This window comes from Podarcis bocagei (assembly GCF_964188305.1).
Source record: "Podarcis bocagei genome assembly, chromosome: 13".
NCBI classification, from domain to species: domain Eukaryota; kingdom Metazoa; phylum Chordata; class Lepidosauria; order Squamata; family Lacertidae; genus Podarcis; species Podarcis bocagei.
In genome coordinates, this window is record NC_138138.1 from 50,622,586 (window position 1) to 50,646,562 (window position 23,977).

General features: G+C 42.9%; 1 gene segment (V, D, J or C); it reads left to right on the forward strand.

Moving 5' to 3' along the window:
* LOC308572139 (Ig gamma chain C region-like) lies at positions 1 to 23,800 on the forward strand. The segment is given in 4 exons: positions 1 to 3,094; positions 16,904 to 17,113; positions 22,592 to 22,810; positions 23,354 to 23,800.
* The last annotated feature ends 177 nt before the right edge of the window (positions 23,801 to 23,977 follow it).

Here is a 23,977-nt window from a genome sequence, read left to right on the forward strand (position 1 = left end):
GGGTATAAATAATATGTTGTTGTTGTTAAGTTGTTGTTGTTTACGTGAGCCACTTATTTTTTTCTCATTGAAAAAGAAACTCTGCTGAGCAAAGGCATGGAATGTCCTAAACTGCAACCATGAGGGGATATTCCCAGTTTGCCAGGAGGTACAAAAATGCAGTATGGGGAGGAATTTGGAGAGGGAATATGAAGGGAAGGGCAGAGAGCCACACCACTTCCAGCCTCACAGCAGGGTAGACTCATATTTTGAAAGTGCTCTCTCCCCTCTCCTGTCCTGCCAGGTTCTGCAGCCTCGGAAAACACTCCTGGTCTTCACCTTTGCCATGGGTGACAACTCCAAGAGGCTGAAGAAAATCTAACCAACTTCCAGCCAGTTGTTAATCTCCCTTTCCTGAGCAACGTTGTGGAGCAAGTGGTCGCAGACCTGATCCAGGCACTCTTGGAGGAAACTGTTTTTCTAGATCCATTTCAGTCAGGGTTTAGGTCCGATTTTGGCACAGAAACTGCTTTGGTCGCCCTGTACAATGACCTCTGTCAGGAGAGATAGGGGAAATGTGTGCCTGTTACTCAGGTGGCCTCAGTGGCGCAAAGTGCCTTCCATCAAGCTTCGACTGATATACCAGCTACGTGCTTAGTGGGACAGGGATAGCCTAACTACTGTTGCCTATGCTCTCGTAACTTCAAGGTTAGATTACTGCAATACATTACATGTAGGGTTGCCTCTGAAGATGGTTCAGAAACTTCAGCTAGAGCAGAATTCAGCGGCCAGGTTGCTCACCAGGGCAAGACAATCTGAGCATATTACACCGAACCTGGTTTGACGGCACTGGCTACCAATTAGCTTTTGGGCCCAATTCAAACTGTTGGTTTTGACCTATAAAGCCTCAAATTGCTCAGGACGAGGATCTCAAGCACCACCTCTTTCCATATGAAACTACATGGACCCTGAAATCATCTTTTGAGGCACTTCTTTGTGGCAACATCAGAACGGGCCTTTTCTGCAGCAGCTTCCTGTTCGAGGTATGTTCTCCCCAGAGAGGTTTGCCTGGCGTCATCATAATACACATTTATGCGCCTGGCAAAAATGTCCCTCTTTAACCAGACATTTGGTTGATTGCAATCCAATGCCCTTCTAAAATGTGTTGGGCGTGGGCAGTTATTAGGTTGTTTTTGTTTTGTTTTTTCATGTATTTTATGAGATGGCCACAAGGAGGTCCAGGGCAGAATAGTGATAGAGACCACCACCAGGGTGTGGGCCACCTGCAGGTCCACAGGAAGGTCCAGCAGGGAGTCATGGATCTTGCACTGCATCTGGCAGGTGCTCTTGTAGACGCAGTTCATTCACAGCCCCTGATTCCTACCAACTTGTGTGCGTTGTGACGTCAAGACCATCCCCCCATTTCTCTCTTTAAAATAATTTTTATTAATTTTCCTAATTATTACAAATCCTACCAAATTACTTTAATTTAATACAATTTCTTAAAATCAGGTTTCCTGCTCCTGTTGCGAACATACGTCAATCGTTTCCTCCCATATGTGCATCATTTCTTTTTTAGTGTCCAGTTGTCATCTGTCACTCTCCATTACATCATTCTTGCAGCTGACCACGTTTCCTCCTTACAAACAGCGTCTCTGTTGCATTTCACATGTGTAACCCTTAAAGTACCTTGTTGTTTCAGACATGGTGTGCTAGGAGAGTTAATAACTATCTTCCATTGTTCAGTTCTTTGCAGTGTTTATCTGGATGGTACAAGGTCACATTCCATTCCTTCCACTATTTACTGACTAGCGTACAAACTGCAACCATAAGTAACTCACAGAGTACATGTCCAGTCTCCGCCATTAAAATTCCGCTCTGGAGTTCTTCCTCGGCACACAAAATCTTTTCTCAAATTCAGCTTCTTGCCAGATCTATTCGGCAGCCGTTCATTCTTCTTGCTCTGTATTGCTCCATCACACTCCTCGTCTGGTCCAAAAATAATTTGAAATAAAGTCCATTCAACCTTGGCTGTCTCCTATCAGAGGAGGGAGGGTCAGAATTCACGGAAACCTGACACAGATTGAGGAACCCAGCACAAATCATGCCAGAGACTGAGACACGTCCATGCCAGGGACACACTCCCAGGACACACCCATTCTGCCCTTCAAGTTAGCAGACATAGACTTGAGTGGCACAGCGGGATGCAGTGAACTCTACAGACCCTAATGGGGAACATTGCCAGAATCTTTGCCTCATAAATCCTGGTTTTCCCCTGCCCGAACCTCCTTGCTCCCCGTTGAGGGTGGCAAGGGGTGACCACAATTGACTTGTGATGCAAGCCAGACCCCCTCCCCCCCCATCTCAATGACTGGTTGGTGCATATGGAAGATGGGGAGCCAAGGGACTTTTACAAGGGGCATGGGCAATATTGCTGCTATGCTAAAAGTGAGAGGTAGCTGCAAACCAATTGACCCTTTAACATCAGCTTAAATCTGGAAATTTCCAGACATATGAAGAATCTGTGGTGGGTTAATGGCTTCCCTGGCAGTCCCAGAAAATTAAAGGCAGTTGAGGTGTATGTTACTCCTTGAGGTTTACCGTGAAAACCCCTCTCACTAATGAGAATAGTCACAAGGCAGCAGAGAATTAAGGTCACAGTGTTCCTTCACCATTTTGCTAATTCTGCATCTTGTCCTCTAAAGAAGATGATTATATATATTGTGTTCTCATGTTGTACTTTTATGTTCTGAACTGCCTGTGATCTACTAATGAAGAGTGGTATACAAATAATAATAACAATAACAATTAACAAATAATAACGAAAGGAGAACTTCCCCATAGCTATTAGGATGTCCCACAAATCCCAATTACACTCAAATTTCTGGAAGGACTTTCTGAGAACCTCACAGAAAGCCTCTTCTTGGATTGTCTAGGTGGAGCTACTGATGGAAAACATATCTCACCGCAGTCTCCCAGGATGCTATATAAGCAGGCCTGGTGGCCCACATGCCATTCACACTGAATCCTAAAATGTGGGCCAAGATCTTCTTACCATATGTGGGACTCCTTTGCGGGGCCAGCCTGCCACTGACTTCTTCCCAGGCTGATACAGGTGAGTTTGCTTCTCTTTCCCTCCTCTTTGCAGCCTTCTCATGCATGTACCTGAAATCTGGGCATCTGAAACCACCCATAGAAACAGAGCAATAACAACCCTTGGATTCTCTTCCTCCAACTTTTCTGCTTATTTGCCAGCAGTAAACGGGATAGTCATTCCAAAGGGACAGATCCCATGGTTCCAAAACAAATACCCTTTTATTAACATTTGTAAGTGCCTGTTTCTGTGTGCTGAGGTCTTTGTAGGTTTAGGGGACAGAAGATACATTCTTCTGATAGGGGCAAAGAAGGCAGGGCTCTCACAAACTATGCAGCTGAAATTATTTAGCTGAGATTCCTGCATTACAGAGGGAGGTGATATCAGGGAGGTTCTATCTATACAGGGAGGGCAGCTATCATCAAGCCTTGACCGAAGAACGGTACACTCCTTCTACCTGGTATGGTCTTCTTCTTCCACCGAGCGTGCAGCTTAGGGAGGGACGCACATGAAACAGGGGGACACCTGCCTAGCCAGCCAGGTCAGCCAGATGAGCCCTGGCGATCAATGGGGTGACAGATGTCTCAGTCGGTTCACCCTCACATCCGTCTTGAGATGTCTCCTGGGGCTCCCAAGTTCAATCATGTATGAGACAATGTGTGCAGAACTAGGAATATACACGATGGAATATTGCGTGTGGGCTAGCACTATAAAATACGGCTTGCATTTCCATTTTGTTGCCAACCCTTGAGTCTACTCTCTGACCTACTTACGGACTCTGATAAATCCAGAAGTTCCAACTCTTACATAGGAAAATCAGATCTATTGGTATTCAAATCAGATTTTGAAACCCTTGTATAAGTCGAGTGAGCAATATATTTATTGCAATAGTCAAAACAGATTAAGGTACATGGGGGGGGGATAACAACATCAAGCCAGTATATGTGGAGCCCACTCAGGATTTAAATCAGGAGTGCGTCTTGACAGAACAGGAGTTTTTGACATTAAATCAGGAGTGTGTTTTGACAGAACAGGCCCAATAGGAATATGATTTTTTGGATTTGACAAAGGAACTTGGAAAAAACCATATCTGGAAAGGAAAAGTTTGGTTCGGTTTGGAAAGAAGGCAATGACAGTTAAGGATTTGAAAATAATGAATTTGTTTTTAAATGTTTTTATAATTTTGTGATTTTTGCATTCTTCTTTTTTTCTGTTTTTTTCTCTTATTTGGAATTTTTCTTTTTTAAAAAAAAACTATTTTTATCCTTTGTATGCTCTTCTGCCTTTATTTTATTTTTTTCCTTTTTGTAATATTTTGAAAATCCCAATAAATATCTTTTTAAAAAAAACAAAAACATCAAGCCAGGTGTAAATATAATTTGCTCCCCCAAGATAACAGGGTCACATATCTCAAAATTAATAATTTCTGTCCAACTCAGGACCTTTATCTTAGCCCGACTGAATGTTTTTCCTTCAGCTTTTGTCAAGGGCAGATTTTTAAACATCCCCAGAAATGAAAGACATGGATGTTCTTTGAATGTGCCGGACACTACAGAACATATCCTTTTCTACTGTGCATTTTACAACCTGCTATGCAAACGCATGCTACTCCCCCTTTTTGGGCACAATGAAAATATCCGATTAACCTGGAATTAACTGCAAGGGGGGCTGAGGTTTTGTTAATAGTATCTCTTGGAGTGCTAAATGGCACTATTTAGCAGGAAGAAATCCCAATGAAATTCCTCATCATTATATATTTTACATGGCCGTTTATTTGTATATATTTTAAATGTTTTAGGATGCCCTATATTTGTAATGCCTAGGAAAGTTTTGATGAAGTAAGTAAGCATTACAGGGGGTTGGACTAGATGAGCATTGGGGTCCCTTCCAATTCTGGAATTCTATGATTCCACGAAAAGAGAATATGCATGGGAAAGAGGGTCAGAGAGAAGGAAAATCACAGGGGTGTAGAGAAGAACAAATGGCAGACAAAAGCACGGCTGGAAGGACTGAGATGAAAAGTAGAGGTTTCTATGCTGCTTAAATCTTAAATAGTGCACTAAACAACATAAAAACTGTAAAGCAATATCAGAAGAACCATAAAAACAGCAATATAAAGTCATTAAAAAACCAGGAATTTCATCTGTCTGTCTGTCTGTCTGTCTATTTTGTTCCCTTAGGTCCAATATTGGTGTGCACTATCTCTGGCTTTGTCCCCATAGGCATGACGATTAAGTGGGAGGAAGGTGGCCAATCAGATAACACCTCCGGCATCATAAGTGGAAGCACTGGTAACACAGCACACTTCAGCCTTAAACCACTAGGCAATTCGCGGGTAGACCGCTTCATCTGTCGAGTATCTCACCCTGAGTCTGAAACAAAAGTCAATGAACCTGAAGGTAAAAATTCTCGACACAGTTGGGACTTAGTTTTCCTTTGAAAAGCATGGTTTGGGAGCGGGATAATTGTTTCCAGGAGCAACTGTGCAGAGATGGTATCATTGGATATGGGATGTTTTTAGCTATCCTTCTTTTTCAAACCCAGCCTATACAACAATACCTTCTCTGGGAAGGCTGGGGTGCTTTTTGTGCTGGGCGCTTTCTTTATATATGTTGGGGAAAGGAGCTGTGTAAATATTCCTGGAATCTCCACTATCCCACCTCATCCAGCTCAAGGAAGCCCCATGTATGTGCCACAGATCTTCCTACTCAGGTCCACACACACAAGAACTTCAGTTAAATCCCCTTTGCTCCTTAAAGCTTTCATTAAGGATTTACACCCTCTATCTACAGATTAAAAATGTTTGTCAGAGAATCCAGCAGAAAATAATCAGCACTAAATGGTGTCATAAATGTTGTCCATCAATTATGTCTAAAATTAATAGCTGTTGCCTCTCCCTTTCTCTCATACTTTCCCCAACCCCAAAACTTAAAAAGACAAAGGTAACGGTCTCCGTGAGAACCTCTATCGCGCCAACCGTAAAAAAAGAAGCCTTCAGCGAGCACAGACAATCCTCACCGGCATGGTCATAGGGCTCAATGCAAGTGAAGTTTCTGTCCAGTGGGTGAAGAATGCCCTCCTTGGAGGTCGCCATGTGAATCCCCGAGTCTTGAAGGGCAGCATCAAGGATTCCCTCTTGGCCTTCAGCCAGGTGGTAGTCCCCTACTCTGACTGGAACAATGACACTTCATACTTCTGTACGTTTACCCGCACAGCAGGCACCGTGGAGCCCACCCAGAGGCCTGAGGAGAAACCCCATTGTGAAAAGTGATGCACACCCCTTTCTCAACCTATCTCAGTTTTCCCTCCTCAGCCTATCCCAGATTCAATAATATCCATGTAATTAGGTAGCCTAAGGCTGAATAAAAGTGAGCAAACCCACAGATATCTCTTGATGTGATCACTTGATTGAGGTGGTGGGTGGGTTCTGGAAAGAAGTGGGGAACGGATTAATCTCCCTGCAAAATCGTGTTGAAGTTTGATTATTGTAGAAGCAAAGTGTATTTAGCACATAACCATGAAGTTCACTAGAATGCTTTTGGCTAGTCACTGTCTATCCACATAACCCACCTCACCAGGGTTTTTTGAGGATAAAATGGGGAGGCAGAGTACACTGTATGCATACTCTCCAACATTCCTCATTTGAAAATAAGGACATTTCTCACTCTCACTCCCTCCGCCATATGACCCTCCTCAATGTCACATTTTTTATCTGTTGCCCACTCCTGCAAAACATTTCCTATCAGATGAAGGTTCAGACACTTGCCCTGGTGGCCCAGTCCACACATTTCAAGACCTCCCTAAATAGCTAATTTAGGGTGTTCTCGAAGCTACCAATATGAGTTTGACCAAACTGCGGGAGGCAGTGGAAGACAGGAGTGCCTGGCGTGCTCTGGTCCATGGGGTCACGAAGAGTTGGACATGACTAAACTGTGAAGAGAATCAGAACTTACAGGGTTAAACAGTTCTGAGTGACGTCTCACATTCTGAGGCGTGGTTATGTTCACATACGGGAACGTTCTCCGTGTGTGAGTTCTCTTTCGGTTTTGACCGAGAGGCGAAAGATGTGTGCTCTTTCGCCGGGCTGATTTATTATGTTTTTCTACACGATTAAAGAATGTTGGAGATAAGCAAGAAAGCTGCGTGCAGTCTGATTTATTATACACACATTGCAACAGTTTTCTTCCGCTGTGGAGACTCTGCTGAAGGACGCTGACAGTGAGCTACGCACGGGAGTCCAGTGTGAGTTGCCTCTAGAGAGTGCTAGAGGTCCCACCAAGTCAGCATGTATGACTTCATAAGGTTTCTTGGCTTCTCTCCCAGATTTTACACCTTTGGGAGCTTGCCTAGCCTTATTTTCAGCGCAAGAAACACATTTCATATGGTAAGGACATTTTTTCAGTTTCATGCCCTCAACCTTTCCTGGCATTTTAGCCACTGCCTGAAAATGCAAATGACCATAAAGACGGTGGTACTCATGAATACATTGATCATGCAGCTTCTCATTCTTATCTACAGAAATGTTACAACATGTTTTCTCAGTTGCTTCAGCAGCTGTACCTGTAACAAAAGGCAATTGATATAAACCATTAACACATTTGGCATACAGAATGAGCTTGCCATCTCGACGAATTTCACAACGAGATCCAGCAAAAACCACTTTGAACCCTTGATAATCAAGCTGAGAAACACTCAAAAGATAGTCCTGAAGATGAGGAGCATACAAGACATTCTTAATTGTTGCATTAAGGCTCTTTAAAAACACAGTTCCTTGAGCCAAACTTCTGAGAACAGTTCCACCTGCTTAATGAATTGCTTTCTCCTGCTTCTCAAGATGAACAAAGAGATCCTTATCTTTAGATACGTGGTTGGTACAATCTATGACAAAAAAAACTCCACCCACGTTGATTGGAGCAGCGTGAGATCAATGATGTAGCCGGTCCTTGGGGATTTCATCCTCCCCCTCTGCCTTCGAAGTTGCCCTTCTTCTTTGAAGTTTTCTTACACTGGAAACTCATATGGCCTTAAGATCCACATGAAAAGCAACACCGCAATTTTAGAGCTTTAGCAGCACTTTCACTTTCCCCTGCTGGAGACTTAGGCACATTTTCAACAGCATTGTCCTGGCTTTCTCTAACAGCCAGTCTGCAAGCCCACTCATTCAAGAGCACGCTAGACACATAATCTTCTGTTAGCCGGTCAGAAGGCATGGTAGAAATTTGAGCAGCTACGCCGTCAAAAGAATCATCTAGGCTATTTATCGTTAACATTGCAACACAGCCTCTGAAATATTCACGTCTCGCTGAACAAGGTCCTGTCTGAGGCGTTTTAATTGGGACAGATGGCTGGGCAAATCACCATCTTTCTTTAATTGCAGCCTGCACAGCTTCGTGAAGAAAATCACACTGGAACTGGCATTTTGTCTCAAATGCATATCTCTCAGTTTATGCCAAACAGCTCGTGCAGTCTCTTGACCCTCTAAGTTTACCAACAAGTGGTCTGAAACACTCAAAACAATTGTCCCCGCGCTCTCATGTCTGCAACATGCCACTCAGGCCATTCATCTGCATCCTCCTGGGGAGGGTCATCTTCTATGGTGTGGAATAGCTTTTCCCTCTGTATTTTTTTTTAAATATTTTTTATTGCTTTTCTCAGGTACAGAAATAAAGTCAGATACATAACATTAATAAGAAAAATGAAAAAGAAAGAAAGAAAAAGAATCCATCTTTTCAAAACATTTTTTCATCACCAACCGGACTTCCCCACGTCCCCCTCATCCTGCATTCTTTATAATAAAAATGTCAACAAATTATTATCTTGTTTCGTGTATTGCTTTGTACTTTCAAATAGTTATGTTTTAGGTTTAAAATACTTATTGGCAATTTACTTTTATCTTGATATAAATATAATGTCATTTTAAACCTTTGTTGTTGTTTAGTCGTTTAGTCGTGTCCGACTCTTCGTGACCCCATGGACCAGAGCACGCCAGGCACTTCTGTCCTCCACTGCCTCCCGCAGTTTGATCAAACTCATGCTGGTAGCTTCAAGAACACCATCCAACCATCTCATTCTCTGTCGTCCCCTTCTCCTTGTGCCCTCCATCTTTCCCAACATCAGGGTCTTTTCCAGGGAGTCTTCTCTTCTCATGAGGTGGCCAAAGTATTGGAGCCTCAGCTTCACGATCTGTCTTTCCAGTGAGCGCTCAGGGCTGATTTCCTTCAGAATGGAGAGGTTTGATCTTCTTGCAGTCCATGGGACTCTCAAGAGTCTCCTCCAGCACCATAATTCAAAAGCATCAATTCTTCGGCGATCAACCTTCTTTATGGTCCAGCTCTCACTTCCATACATCACTACTGGGAAAACCATGGCTTTTACTATACGGACCTTTGTTGGCAAGGTGATGTCTCTGCTTTTTAAGATGTTGTCTAGGTTTGCCATCGCCTTTCTCCCAAGGAGCAGGCGTCTTTTAATTTCGTGACTGCTGTCACCATCTGCACTGATCATGGAGCCCAAGAAGGTAAAATCTCTCACTGCCTCCATTTCTTCCCCTTCTATTTGCCAGGAGGTGATGGGCCCAGTGGCCATGATCTTTGTTTTTTTGATGTTGAGCTTCAGACCATATTTTGCGCTCTCCTCTTTCACCCTCATTAAAAGGTTCTTTAATTCCTCTTCACTTTCTGCCATCAAGGTTGTGTCATCTGCATATCTGAGGTTGTTGATATTTCTTCCGGCAATCTTAATTCCGGCTTGGGATTCATCCAGCCCAGCCTTTCGCATGATGAATTCTGCATATAAGTTAAATAAGCATGGAGACAATATACAGCCTTGCCGTACTCCTTTTCCAATTTTGAACCAATCAGTTGTTCCATATCCAGTTCTAACTGTAGCTTCTTGTCCCACATAGAGATTTCTCAGGAGACAGATGAGGTGATCAGGCACTCCCATTTCTTTAAGAACTTGCCATAGTTTGCTGTGGTCAACACAGTCAAAGGCTTTTGCATAGTCAATGAAGCAGAAGTAGATATCTTTCTGGAACTCTCTAGCTTTCTCCATAATCCAGCGCATGTTTGCAATTTGGTCTCTGGTTCCTCTGCCTCTTCTAAATCCAGCTTGCACTTCTGGGAGTTCTCGGTCCACATACTGCTTGAGCCTTCCTTGTAGAATTTTAAGCATAACCTTGCTAGCATGTGAAATGAGTGCAATTGTGCGGTAGTTGGAGCATTCTTTGGCACTGCCTTTCTTTGGGATTGGGATGTAGACTGATCTTCTCCAATCCTCTGGCCACTGCTGAGTTTTCCAAACTTGCTGGCATATTGAGTGTAGCACCTTGACAGCATCATCTTTTAAAATTTTAAACAGTTCAGCTGGAATACCATCACTTCCACTGGCCTTGTTATTTGCAGTGCTTTCTAAGGCCCATTTGACTTCACTCTCCAGGATGTCTGGCTCAAGGTCAGCAACCACACTACCTGGGGTGTACGAGACATCCATATCTTTCTGGTATAATTCCTCTGTGTATTCTTGCCACCTCTTCTTGATGTCTTCTGCTTCAGTTAGGTCTTTACCACTTTTGTCCTTTATTATGGTAATCTTTGTACGAAATGTTCCTTTCATATTTCCGATTTTCTTGAACAGATCTCTGGTTCTTCCCATTCTGTTGCTTTCCTCTATTTCTTTGCATTGCTCGTTTAAGAAGGCCTTCTTGTCTCTCCTTGCTATTCTTTGGAAATCTGCATTCAATTTCTTGTATCTTTCATTATCTCCCTCGCATTTTGCTTGCCTTCTCTCCCCCGCTATTTGTAAGGCCTCGTTGGACAGCCACTTTGCTTTCTTGCATTTCTTTTTCATTGGGATGGTTTTAGTTGCTGCCTCCTGTATAATGTTGTGAGCCTCCACCCATAGTTCTTCAGGCACTCTGTCCAGCAAATCTAAATCCTTAAACCTGTTCCTCACTTCCACTGTGTATTCATAAGGGATTTGGTTTAGATTGTATCTTACCTGTCCAGTGGTTTTTCCTACTTTCTTCAGTTTAAGCTTGAATTTTGCTATAAGAAGCTGATGATCTGAGCCACAGTCAGCCCCAGGTCTTGTTTTTGCTGACTGTATAGAGCTTCTCCATCTTTGGCTGCAGAGAATATAATCAATCTGATTTCGATGTTGCCCATCTGGGGATGTCCATGTGTAGAGTCGTCTCTTGTGTTGTTGGAAAAGCGTGTTTGTGATGACCAGCTTGTTCTCTTGGCAGAACTCTATTAGCCTTTGCCCTGCTTCATTTTGAACTCCAAGGCCAAACTTGCCAGTTGTTCCTTTTATCTCTTGATTCCCTACTTTAGCATTCCAATCCCCTATAATGAGCAGAACATCCTTCTTTGGTGTCACTTCTATAAGGTCTTGTAATTCTTCATAGAATTGGTCAATTTCAGTTTCTTCAGCACCAGTAGTTGGTGCATAAACTTGGATTACTGTGATGTTAAAAGGTCTGCCTTGGATTCGTATCGAGATCATTCTATCATTTTTGAGACTGCATCCCAGTACAGCTTTCGCCACTCTTTTGTTGACTATGAGGGCCACTCCATTTCTTTTACGGGTTTCTTGCCCACAGTAGTAGATATGATAGTCATCCGAACTGAATTCGCCCATTCCCGTCCATTTTAGCTCACTGATGCCCAGGATGTCAATATTTATTCTCGCCATCTCATTTTTGACCACATCCAACTTACCCAGGTTCATGGTTCTTACATTCCAGGTTCCTATGCAATATTTTTCTTTACAGCATTGGACTTTCCTTTCGCTTCCATGCATATCCGCAACTGAGCGTCCTTTCGGCTTTGGCCCAGCCACTTCATCAGCTCTGGATCTACTTGTACTTGTCCTCCGCTCTTCCCCAGTAGCATGTTGGACACCTTCCGACCTGAGGGGCTCATCTTCCAGCGTCATAACTTTTATATGCCTGTTGTCTTTGTCCATGGAGTTTTCTTGGCAGGGATACTGGAGTGGCTTGCCGGTTCCTACTCCAGGTGGATCACGTTTGGTCAAAACTCTCCACTATGACCTGTTCATCTTGGGTGCCCTGCTCGGCATAGTTCATAGCTTCTCTGAGTTCTTCAAGCCCCTTCGCCACGGCAAGGCAGTGATCCATGAAGGGGTTTTAAACCTTAGTCCCTTCATATTTATAATCTAATTTCCCATAACGCCAAATCTTGTTGCTGAAGCTGGGTTTTTCAAATCATGCAAATTTTTAACATTCATATAACTTGTAATATTTTTGTAAATAGTCCTTAAACTTTTTCCAATCCTCCTCCATTGTTTCTTCTCCCAAATCTCGGATTCTGCCGGTCATTTCAGCCAGTTCCATGTAGTCCAATAACTGCGTCTGCCACTCTTCCAGTGTGGGCAAATCTTGTGTCTTCCAGTATTTTGCAATGAGAATTCTTGCTGCTGTTGTTGCATACATAAAAAAAGTTCTATCCTTCTTTAGCACCTTCTGGCCAACAATGCCCAGGAGGAAGGCCTCTGGTTTCTTAGGAAAGGTGTACTTAAACACCTTTTTTAACTCATTGTAAATCATTTCCCAGAAGGCCTTCACTTTTGGACAAGTCCACCAGAGGTGAAAGAATGTCCCTTCAGCCTCCTTACATTTCCAACATTTATTATCAGACAAATGATATATCTTAGCAAGCTTGACTGGGGTCATGTATCACCTATATATCATTTTCATAATATTCTCTTTCAGGGCATTACATGCCGTGAATTTCATACCAGTGGTCCATAACCTTTCCCAGTCTTCAAACATAATGTTGTACCCAATGTCCTGAGCCCATTTTATCATTGCTGATTTGACTGTCTCGTCCTGAGTGTTCCATTTAAGCAGCAAATTATACATTCTCGAAAGTACCTTGGTCTTTGGTTCTAACAATTCTGTCTCTAGTTTCGATTTTTCCACCTGGAAACCTATTTTTTTGTCCAACTTAAAGACCTCTTGAATTTGAGCATAATGAAACCAGTTTTGCACCTTGTTCTTTAGTTTTTCAAAACTCTGCAGCCTCCAAGTTTCTCCAACTTTTTCTTTAATTTCCCCATATTTTAGCCAACCAACCTCCATATTGGGGTTTTTCCAGGCCTTGGCCTCTGCTGGTGATAGCCACCTCGGAGTCTTACCTTCTAGTAAGTCCTTGTATTTTGTCCAGACCATAAATATTGATTTTCTGACAATATGATTTTTGAACATTTTATGAGCCTTTGCCTTGTCGTACCACAAATATGCATGCCAACCAAAAGCATTGTCAAACCCTTCCAGATCTAGGACATCAGTGTTCTCAAGAAGTAACCAATCTTTCATCCAACTGAAGGCCGCAGCTTCATAGTATAATCTCAGGTCTGGCAGGGCAAACCCCCCTCTTTCTTTTGAATCGGTTAATATTTTAAACTTTATCCGGGGCTTTTTGCCCTGCCAAACAAACTTTGATATATCCTTCTGCCACCTTCAAAAACATTCCACTCTGTCCACAATCTGTAGGGCTTGAAACAAAAATAACATTTTCGGCAATACATTCATCTTTATGGCTGCGATTCTACCCAACAAGGAAAGTTTCAGTCTTGACCAAATTTCCAAATCTTTTTTGATTTCCGACCAACATTTTTCATAATTGTCTTTAAATAAATTCAAGTTTTTAGCAGACAAATGAACCCCTAGGTATTTCACTTTTTTTACCACACTTAATTCTGTCCCTTTCTGAAACCCATCTGTTTCTGAAGATGTCAAATTTTTTCCCAAAACCTTAGTTTTTTGCTTATTCAACTTAAATCCCGCCACCCGACCAAACTCATGAATCAATTCTAAGGCTCTTTTTGTACTAGATTCTGGCTCCTGTAATGTTAAAACCAAGTCATCTGCAAAAGCTTTCAGTTTATATTGTTTCACTCCGACCAGTATTCCTTGTACCAACCGGTCCTCCCTAATCATGTTCAAGAGCACCTCCAGGACTGAGATTAGCTTTTCCCTCTGTAAAAGCACTTTCATTTTCACCTGCCACGTTGGATAGGTCTCAGGCATGAGGAGAGGAAAGGATAGAGCCATCTGGCCGGAATGTGCACAGGCCATGTCTGCTATTAATTAAAGCAAGACACTTCCCTACGTGCAACATCAAATAAAGCCTTGGACTCCTTCAGCCACTCTCTCTCCCACTCAGAGCACAATTAACAGGCAAACAGGGATGCTATCTTCTTTCCTTGGCATCCAGCAACATACCTCCATAAATCAAGCAACAGTAGCAGCATGGAAAACAGCTCCAGAAACTCTGCTTCTAGGCACTGCAAATAAATCCAACATGCAGCTTCTGTTCTGCGTCCGGCATCAGCGTCAGAAGCCACTGGGCCCATAACCGATGTCAGCTTCGCCTTTGAGCCAGTGCCAACGACTGGGCTCAACCTCTTCAGCCCCGACTGGGCCAGGCGAGCTGGGAAAGCACTTCCAGAGACCTTCCACTGCAGGGAGCAGGTCTAAGTGCTGTGTACTGACAACTTAGAGCTGTGAGCACCAAACTCAGTTCCAAAAGTCAGCAGAGCACAGCAGAGTATGAACCACACGAACGACAGCTCTGAAGTATAACTTCTTTTATTATCTACAGCTACTGCATAAACTAACTAAAGACTAATTGGAGACGCTGGACTGCATGAGTGCTACAGCTGCTTGAGCAGTCACCTTATTTATATACAGATAACACTCAGACTTCCACAGGCTGGAGCGGAAGAAGCAATGAACAAAATCCGCCCCCTCCTTTCTGAAACATTGTCAGCAAATGCTTTCAATGGGAGGGGTGAAATATCCTCACCTGTGATCTGCTAATGAAGGGTGGCATACAAATGAAATAATAACAATAGGCAAACTTCCCCATAGCTATTAGAATATGCCACAGATCCCAATTACATGCAAGTTTCCGGGAGGATGGTATATAAACAGGCCTGGTGGCCCACATGCCATTCACACTGAATCCTAAAATGTGGGTCAAGATCTTCTTACCATTTGTGGGACTCCTTTGCGGGGCCAGCCTGCCACTGACTTCTTCCCAGGCTGCTACACGTGAGTCTGCTCTTTCATTCCTCTTTTCAGCCTTCTCATACATGTACCTGAAATCTGGGCATCTGGAAACACCCTTGGAAACAGAGCAATAACAACCCTTGGATTCTCTTACTCCGACTTGTTTGCTTCTTTGTCATTCCAAAGCGACAGATCCCATGGTTCCAAAACAAATACCCTTTTATTAACATTTGTAAGTGCCTGCTTCTTTGTGCTGAGATCTTTGTAGGTTTAGGGGACAGAAGAGACATTCTTCTGATAGGGGCAAAGAAGGCAGGGCTCTCACAAACTATGTAGCTGATATTATTCAGCTGAGATTCGTGCATTACAGAGGGAGGTTCTATCAGGGAGGTTCTATCTATACAGGGACCGCAGCTATCATCAAGCCTTGACCGAAGAACCAGTACACTCCTACCTGGGATGGTCTTCCTCTTCCACCGAGCGTGCAGCTTAGGGAGGGACACACATGAAACAGGGGGACACCTGCCTAGCCAGCCACGCCAGCCAGATCAGCCCTGGCGATCAATGGGGTGACAGATGTCTCAGTCGGATCACCCTCACATCCGTCTTGAGACGTCTCCTGGGGCTCCCAAGTTCAATCATGTATGAGACAATGTGTGCAGAACTAGGTATACACACGGTGGAATATTGGTTGTGGGCTAGCACTATAAAATACTGATTGCATTTCCATTTTGTTGCCAACCTTTGAGTCTACTCTCTGACCTACTTACGGACTCTGATAAATCCAGAAGTTCCAACTCTTACATAGGAAAATCAGATCTATTGGTATTCAAATCAGATTTTGAAACCCTTGTATAATTTGAGTGAGCAATATATTTATTGAAATAGTCAAAACAGATTAAGGTACATTGGGGGAGGGCAGCATCAAGCCAGGTGTAAATATAATCTGCTCTCCCAAGATAACAGGGTCACATTTCTCAAAAATAATAATTTCTGTCCAACCCAGGACCTTTATCTTAGCCCGACTGAATGTTTTTCCTTCAACTTTTGTCAAGGGCAGATTTTTAAACATCCCCAGAAATGATAGACATTGTGGATTTTCTTTGAATGTGCCAGACACTGTAGAACATATCCTTTTCTACTGTCCATTTTACTACCTGCTACGCAAACGCATCCTACCACCCCACCCCCCTTTTTGGGTAGTCTACCATCACGGCACAATGAAAATATCTGATTCTATCTGTCTGACATTAACGCGGAATTAACTGCAAGGGGGGCTGAGGTTTTGTTAATAGTATCTCTTGGAGTGCTAAATGGCACTATTTAGCAGGAAGAAATCCCAATGAAATTCCTCATCATTATATATTTTACATGGCTGTTTATTTGTATATATTTTAAATGTTTTAGGATGCCCTATATTTGTAATGCCTAGAAAAGTTTTGATGAAGTAAGTAAGTAAGCATTACAGGGGGTTGGACTAGATGAGCACTGGGGTCCCTTCCAAATCTGGAATTCTATGATTCCACGAAAAGAGAATATGCATGGGAAAGAGGGTCAGAGAGAAGGAAAATCACAGGGGTGCAGAGAAGAACAGATGGCAGACAAAAGCACGGCTGGAAGGACTGAGATGAAAAGTAGAGGTTTCTAAGCTGCTTAAATCTTAAATAGTGCACTAAGGAACATAAAAACTGTAAAGCAATATCAGAAGAACCATAAAAACAGCAATATAAAGTCATTAAAAAACCAGAAATTTCATCTGTCTGTCTGTCTGTCTATCCATTTTGTTCCCTTAGGTCCAATATTGGTGTGCACTATCTCTGGCTTTGTCCCCGCAGACATGACGATTACGTGGGAGGAAGGTGGCCAATCAGATAACACCTCCGGCATCATAAGTGGTAACACAGAACACTTCAGCCTTAAATCACTAGACGATTCAGAGGGTGCCCTTTTCGTCTGTCGAGTATCCCTCCCTGAGTCTGAAACAAAAGTCAATGAACCTGAAGGTAAAAATTCTCGACACAGCTGGGACTTAGTTTTCCTTTGAAAAGCATGGTTTGGGAGTGGGATAATTGTTTCCTGATTGCTTAAGATCCTCTCAGGGACTGACCATTTTAAGACTGGTTCCTCCTTAATTCAGAAATTTATTTCTGCTTTCCATTATGGCCTGTTGAGATAAGACTTTCCCCACCAGTTGCCATGATATTGGTGCTAATATTGACTAGAGACACAACTTGAAACTGCAATCAGTCTGGTGGAGGTCCGAACTGTAATTCTCCTCTTATCTCTTATCAGTCCCTGAGTCCCAAACAGAAGTCAATGAACCTGAAGGTAAAAACTCTTGACACAGTTGGGACTTAGTTTTCCTTTGAAAAGCATGGTTTGGGAGCGGGGTGATTGTTTCCAGGAGCAACTGTGCAGAGATGGTATCATTGGATATGGGATTTTTTTAGCTATCCTTGGTTTTCAAACCCAGCCTATACAACAATACCTTCTCTGGGAAGGCTGAGATACTTTCTGTGCTGGACGCTTTCTTTATATATGTTGGGGAAAGGAGCTGTGTAAATATTCTTGGAATCTCCACTATCCCACCGTGTCCTCATCCAGCTCAAGGAAGCCCCATGTATGTGCCACAGATCTTCCTACTCAGGTCCACACACACGAGAACTTCCGTTAAATCCCCTTTGCTCCTTAAAGCTTTCATTAAGGATTTACACCCTCTATCTACAGATTAAAAATGTTTGTCAGAGAATCCAGCAGAAAATAAGCAGCACTAAATGGTGTCATAAATGTTATCCATCAATTATGTCTAAAATTAATAGCTGTTGCCTCTCCCTTTCTCTCATACTTTCCCCACCCCAAAACTTAAAAAGACAAAGGGACCGGTCTCCGTGAGAACCTCTATCGCACCAACCGTAAAAAAAAAAGCCTTCAGCAAGCACAGACAATCCTCACCGGCATGGTCATAGGGCCCAAGGCAAGTGAAATTTCTGTCCAGTGGGTGAAGACTTCCCTCCTTGAAGGTCACCATGTGAATCCCCGAGTCTTGAAGGGCAGCATCAAGGACTCCCTCTTGGCCTTCAGCCAGGTGGTAGTCCCCTACTCTGACTGGAACAACGGCACTTCATACTCCTGTACGTTTACCCGCACAGCAGGCACCGTGGAGCCCACCCCGAGGCCTGAGGAGAAATCCCAGGGTGAAAAGTGATGCAAACCCGTTTCTCAACCTATCTCAGTTTTCCCTCCGCAGCCTATCCCAGATTCAATAATATCCATGTAATTAGGTAGCCTAAGGCTGAATAAAAGTGAGCAAACCCGCAGATATCTCTTGATGTGATCACTTGACTGAGGTGGTGAGTGGGTTCTGGAAAGAAGTGGGGAACGGATTAATCTCCCTGCAAAATCGTGTTGAAGTTTGATTATTGTAGAAGCAAAGTGTGTTTAGCACATAACCATGAAGTTCACTAGAATGCTTTTGGCTAGTCACTGTCTATCCACATAACCCACCTCACCAGGGTTTTTTGAGGATAAAATGGGCAGGCAGAGTACACTGTATGCATACTCTCCAACATTCCTCATTTGAAAATAAGGACATCTCTCACTCTCACTCCCTCCGCCATACGATCCTCCTCAATGTCACATTTTTTATCTGTTGCCCACTCCTGCAAAACATTTCCTGTCAGATGAAGGTTCAGACACTTGCCCTGGTGGCCCAGTCCACACATTTCAAGACCTCCCTAAATAGCTAATTTAGGGTGTTCTCGAAGCTACCAATATGAGTTTGACCAAACTGCGGGAGGCAGTGGAAGACAGGAGTGCCTGGCGTGCTCTGGTCCATGGGGTCACGAAGAGTTGGACATGACTAAACTGTGAAGAGAATCAGAACTTACAGAGTTAAACAGTTCTGAGTGACGTCTCACATTCTGAGGCGTGGTTATGTTCACATACGGGAACGTTCTCCGTGTGTGATTTCTCTTTCGGTTTTGACCGAGAGGCGAAAGATGTGTGCTCTTTCACCGGGCTGATTTATGATGTTTTTCTACACGATTAAAGACTGTTGGAGATAAGCAAGAAACCTGTGTGCAGTCTGATTTATTACACACACATTGCAACAGTTTTCTTCCGCTGTGGAGACTCTGCTGAAGGACGCTGACAGTGAGCTACGCACGGGAGTCTAGTGGGGCGCACCAAACTCAGTTCCAAAAGTCAGCGGAACACAGCAGAGTATGAACCACACGAACGACAGCTCTGAAGTATAACTTCTTTTATTATCTACAGCTACTGCATAAACTAACTAAAGACTAATCAGAGACGCTGGACTGCATGAGTGTTACAGCTGCTTGAGCAGTCACCTTATTTATATACAGATAACACTCAGACTCTCACAGGCTGGAGCGGAAGAAGCAATGAACACAATCCGCCCCCTCCTTTCTGAAACATTGTCAGCAGATGCTTTCAATGGGAGGGGTGAAATATCCTCACCTGTGATCTGCTAATGAAGGGTGGCATACAAATGAAATAATAACAATAGGCAAACTTCCCCATAGCTATTAGAATTCCCCACAAATCCCAATTACAATCAAGTTTCCGGAAGGATGCTATATAAGCAGGCCTGGTGGCCCACATGCCATTCACACTGAATCCGAAAATGTGGGCCAAGATCTTCTTACCATTTGTGGGACTCCTTTGCGGGGCCAGCCTGCCACTGACTTCTTCCCAGGCTGCTCCAGGTGAGTTTGCTTCTCTTTCCTTCCTCTTTGCAGCCTTCTCATGCATGTACCTGAAATCTGGGCATCTGGAACCACCCTTAGAAACAGAGCAATAACAACCCTTGGATTCTCTTACTCCAACTTGTTTGCTTCTTTGCCAGCAGTAAACGGGATAGTCATTCCAAAGCGACAGATCCCATGGTTCCAAAACAAATACCCTTTTATTAACATTTGTAAGTGCCTGTTTCTGTGTGCTGAGGTCTTTGTAGGTTTAGGGGACAGAAGAGACATTCTTCTGATAGGGGCAAAGAAGGCAGGGCTCTCACAAACTATGCAGCTGAAATTATTTAGCTGAGATTCCTGCATTACAGAGGGAGGAGATATCAGGGAGGTTCTATCTATACAGGGAGCACAACTATCATCAAGCCTTGACCGAAGAACAGTACACTCCTATCTGGGATGGTCTTCCTCTTCCACTGAGCATGCAGCTTAGGGAGGGACGCACATGAAACAGGGGGACACCTGCCTAGCCAGCCAGGTCAGTCAGATCAGCCCTGGCGATCAATGGGGTGACAGATGTCTCAGTCGGATCACCCTCACATCCGTCTTGAGACGTCTCCTGGGGCTCCCCAGTTCAATCATGTATGAGACAATGTGTGCAGAACTAGGAATACACACGATGGAATATTGGGTGTGGGCTAGCACTATAAAATACGGGTTGCATTTCCATTTTGTTGCCAACCTTTGAGTCTACTCTCTGACCTACTTACGGACTGTGATAAATCCAGAAGTTCCAACTCTTACATAGGAAAATCAGATCTATTGGTATTCAAATCAGATCTTGAAACCCTTGTATAATTCGAGTGAGCAATATATTTATTGCAATAGTCAAAACAGATTAAGGTACATGGGGGGGGGGGGGATAACAACATCAAGCCAGTATATGTGGAGCCCACTCAGGATTTAAATCAGGAGTGCGTCTTGACAGAACAGGAGTTTTTGACATTAAATCAGGAGTGTGTTTTGACAGAACAGGCCCAACAGGAATATGATTTTTTGGATTTGACAAAGGAACGTGGAAAAAACCATATCTGGAAAGGAAAAGTTTGGTTCAGTTTGGAAATGGGGGGCTGGATCGACCCCCCTATGCTGGGATGTTTGGACTTTTCAAATATGGCAATGGGCCATGAGATGTTTGGGACTGTGGGGGCTCTCAATTTTGGAGGGCCTTTGAAACATGCTCTTATATACTACATGGAATTCATTGTTGAACATGGAAAAGGGGCTGATCTGGTGAGAAGGATTAAAAACATTGTCAAGCTGGAGTTATCACGAGCAAGAGACAAGGGTCATGGAAGAGACTTGAGGGCCTCGGACATAAGGTTGTCAGGTTAATGGGCTAGACTGATGGGAATAAGGACTGACGAAACCCGGAACCAGGAGGAAGGGACGCTGGATGAAGATGCCTCTTTTTCTTACTATTAGAACTGTTTTATAAAATGGATGAATGATAGGGAAATGTTGGAATGAAAATACTTGGCTTTAGTAAAGATGTTTAAAGAATTATGAAAGAATTTTATGATTATGAGAAGTTGGTAAGGATAAGATTTAAGTTTTAAGTGTTAAGGTTTATTTTATTATAGAAAGATGAGGTCAAGGATTTGCTGGGATAATTAATAACTAGGATACAAAGAAAGGGAGGAGGAGGAGGTCTAAGAAAGAAGGCAATGACAGTTAAGGATTTGAAAATAATGAATTTGTTTTTAAATGTTTTTAAAATTTTGTGATTTTTGCATTCTTCTTTTTTCTGTTTTTTTCCCCTCTCATTTGGAATTTTTCTTTTTTTTAAAAAACTATTTTTATCCTTTGTATGCTCTTCTGCCTCTATTTTATTTTTTTCCTTTTTGTAATATTTTGAAAATCCCAATAAATATCTTTTTTTAAAAAAACAAAAACATCAAGCCAGGTGTAAATATAATTTGCTCCCCCAAGATAACAGGGTCACATATCTCAAAATTAATAATTTCTGTCCAACTCAGGACCTTTATCTTAGCCCGACTGAATGTTTTTCCTTCAGCTTTTGTCAAGGGCAGATTTTTAAACATCCCCAGAAATGAAAGACATGGATGTTCTTTGAATGTGCCGGACACTACAGAACATATCCTTTTCTACTGTGCATTTTACAACCTGCTATGCAAACGCATGCTACTCCCCCTTTTTGGGCACAATGAAAATATCCGATTAACCTGGAATTAACTGCAAGGGGGGCTGAGGTTTTGTTAATAGTATCTCTTGGAGTGCTAAATGGCACTATTTAGCAGGAAGAAATCCCAATGAAATTCCTCATCATTATATATTTTACATGGCTGTTTATTTGTATATATTTTAAATGTTTTAGGATGCCCTATGTTTGTAATGCCTAGAAAGGTTTGCATGAAGTAAATAAGTAAGCATTACAGGGGGTTGGACTAGATGAGCATTGGGGTCCCTTCCAAATCTGGAATTCTATGATTCCACGAAAGAGAATATGCATGGGAAAGAGGGTCAGAGAGAAGGAAAATCACAGGGGTGCAGAGAAGAACAGATGGCAGACAAAAGCACGGCTGGAAGGACTGAGATGAAAAGTAGAGGTTTCTATGCTGCTTAAATCTTAAATAGTGCACTAAACAACATAAAAACTGTAAAGCAATATCAGAAGAACCATAAAAACAGCAATATAAAGTCATTAAAAAACCAGGAATTTCATCTGTCTGTCTATCTATTTTGTTCCCTTAGGTGCAATATTGGTGTGCACTATCTCTGGCTTTTTTCCCGCAGACATGCTAATTACGTGGGAGGAAGGTGGCCAATCAGATAACACCTCCGGCATCATAAGTGGAAGCACTGGTAACACAGCACACTTCAGCCTTAAACCACTAGGCAATTCGCGGGTAGACCGCTTCATCTGTCGAGTATCTCACCCTGAGTCTGAAACAAAAGTCAATGAACCTGAAGGTAAAAACTCTCGACACAGTTGGGACTTAGTTTTCCTTTGAAAAGCATGGTTTGGGAGCGGGATAATTGTTTCCAGGAGCAACTGTGCAGAGATGGTATCATTGGATATGGGATGTTTTTAGCTATCCTTCTTTTTCAAACCCAGCCTATACAACAATACCTTCTCTGGGAAGGCTGGGGTGCTTTTTGTGCTGGGCGCTTTCTTTATACATGTTGAGGAAAGGAGCTGTGTAAATATTCCTGGAATCTCCACTATCCCACCGTGTCCTCATCCAGCTCAAGGAAGCCCCATGTATGTGCCACAGATCTTCCTACTCAGGTCCACACACACAAGAACTTCAGTTAAATCCCCTTTGCTCCTTAAAGCTTTCATTAAGGATTTACACCCTCTACCTACAGATTAAAAATGTTTGTCAGAAAATCCAGCAGAAAATAATCAGCACTAAATAGTGTCATAAATGTTATCCATCAATTATGTCTAAAATTAATAGCTGTTGCCTCTCCCTTTCTCTCATACTTTCCCCAACCACAAAACTTAAAAAGACAAAGGGACCGGTCTCCGTGAGAACCTCTATCGCACCAACCGTAAAAAAAAAAGCCTTCAGCAAGCACAGACAATCCTCACCGGCATGGTCATAGGGCCCAAGGCAAGTGAAATTTCTGTCCAGTGGGTGAAGAATGCCCTCCTTGAAGGTCGCCATGTGAATCCCCGAGTCTTGAAGGGCAGCATCAAGGATTCCCTCTTGGCCTTCAGCCAGGTGGTAGTCCCCTACTCTGACTGGAACAACGGCACTTCATACTCCTGTATGTTTACCTGCACAGCAGGCACCGTGGAGCCCACCCAGAGGCCTGAGGAGAAATCCCATTGTGAAAAGTGATGCACACCCCTTTCTCAACCTATCTCAGTTTTCCCTCCGCAGCCTATCCCAGATTCAATAATATCCATGTAATTAGGTAGCCTAAGGCTGAATAAAAGTGAGCAAACCCGCAGATATCTCTTGATGTGATCACTTGACTGAGGTGGTGAGTGGGTTCTTGAAAGAAGTGGGGAACGGATTAATCTCCCTGCAAAATCGTGTTGAAGTTTGATTATTGTAGAAGCAAAGTGTATTTAGCACATAACCATGAAGTTCACTAGAATGCTTTTGGCTAGTCACTGTCTATCCA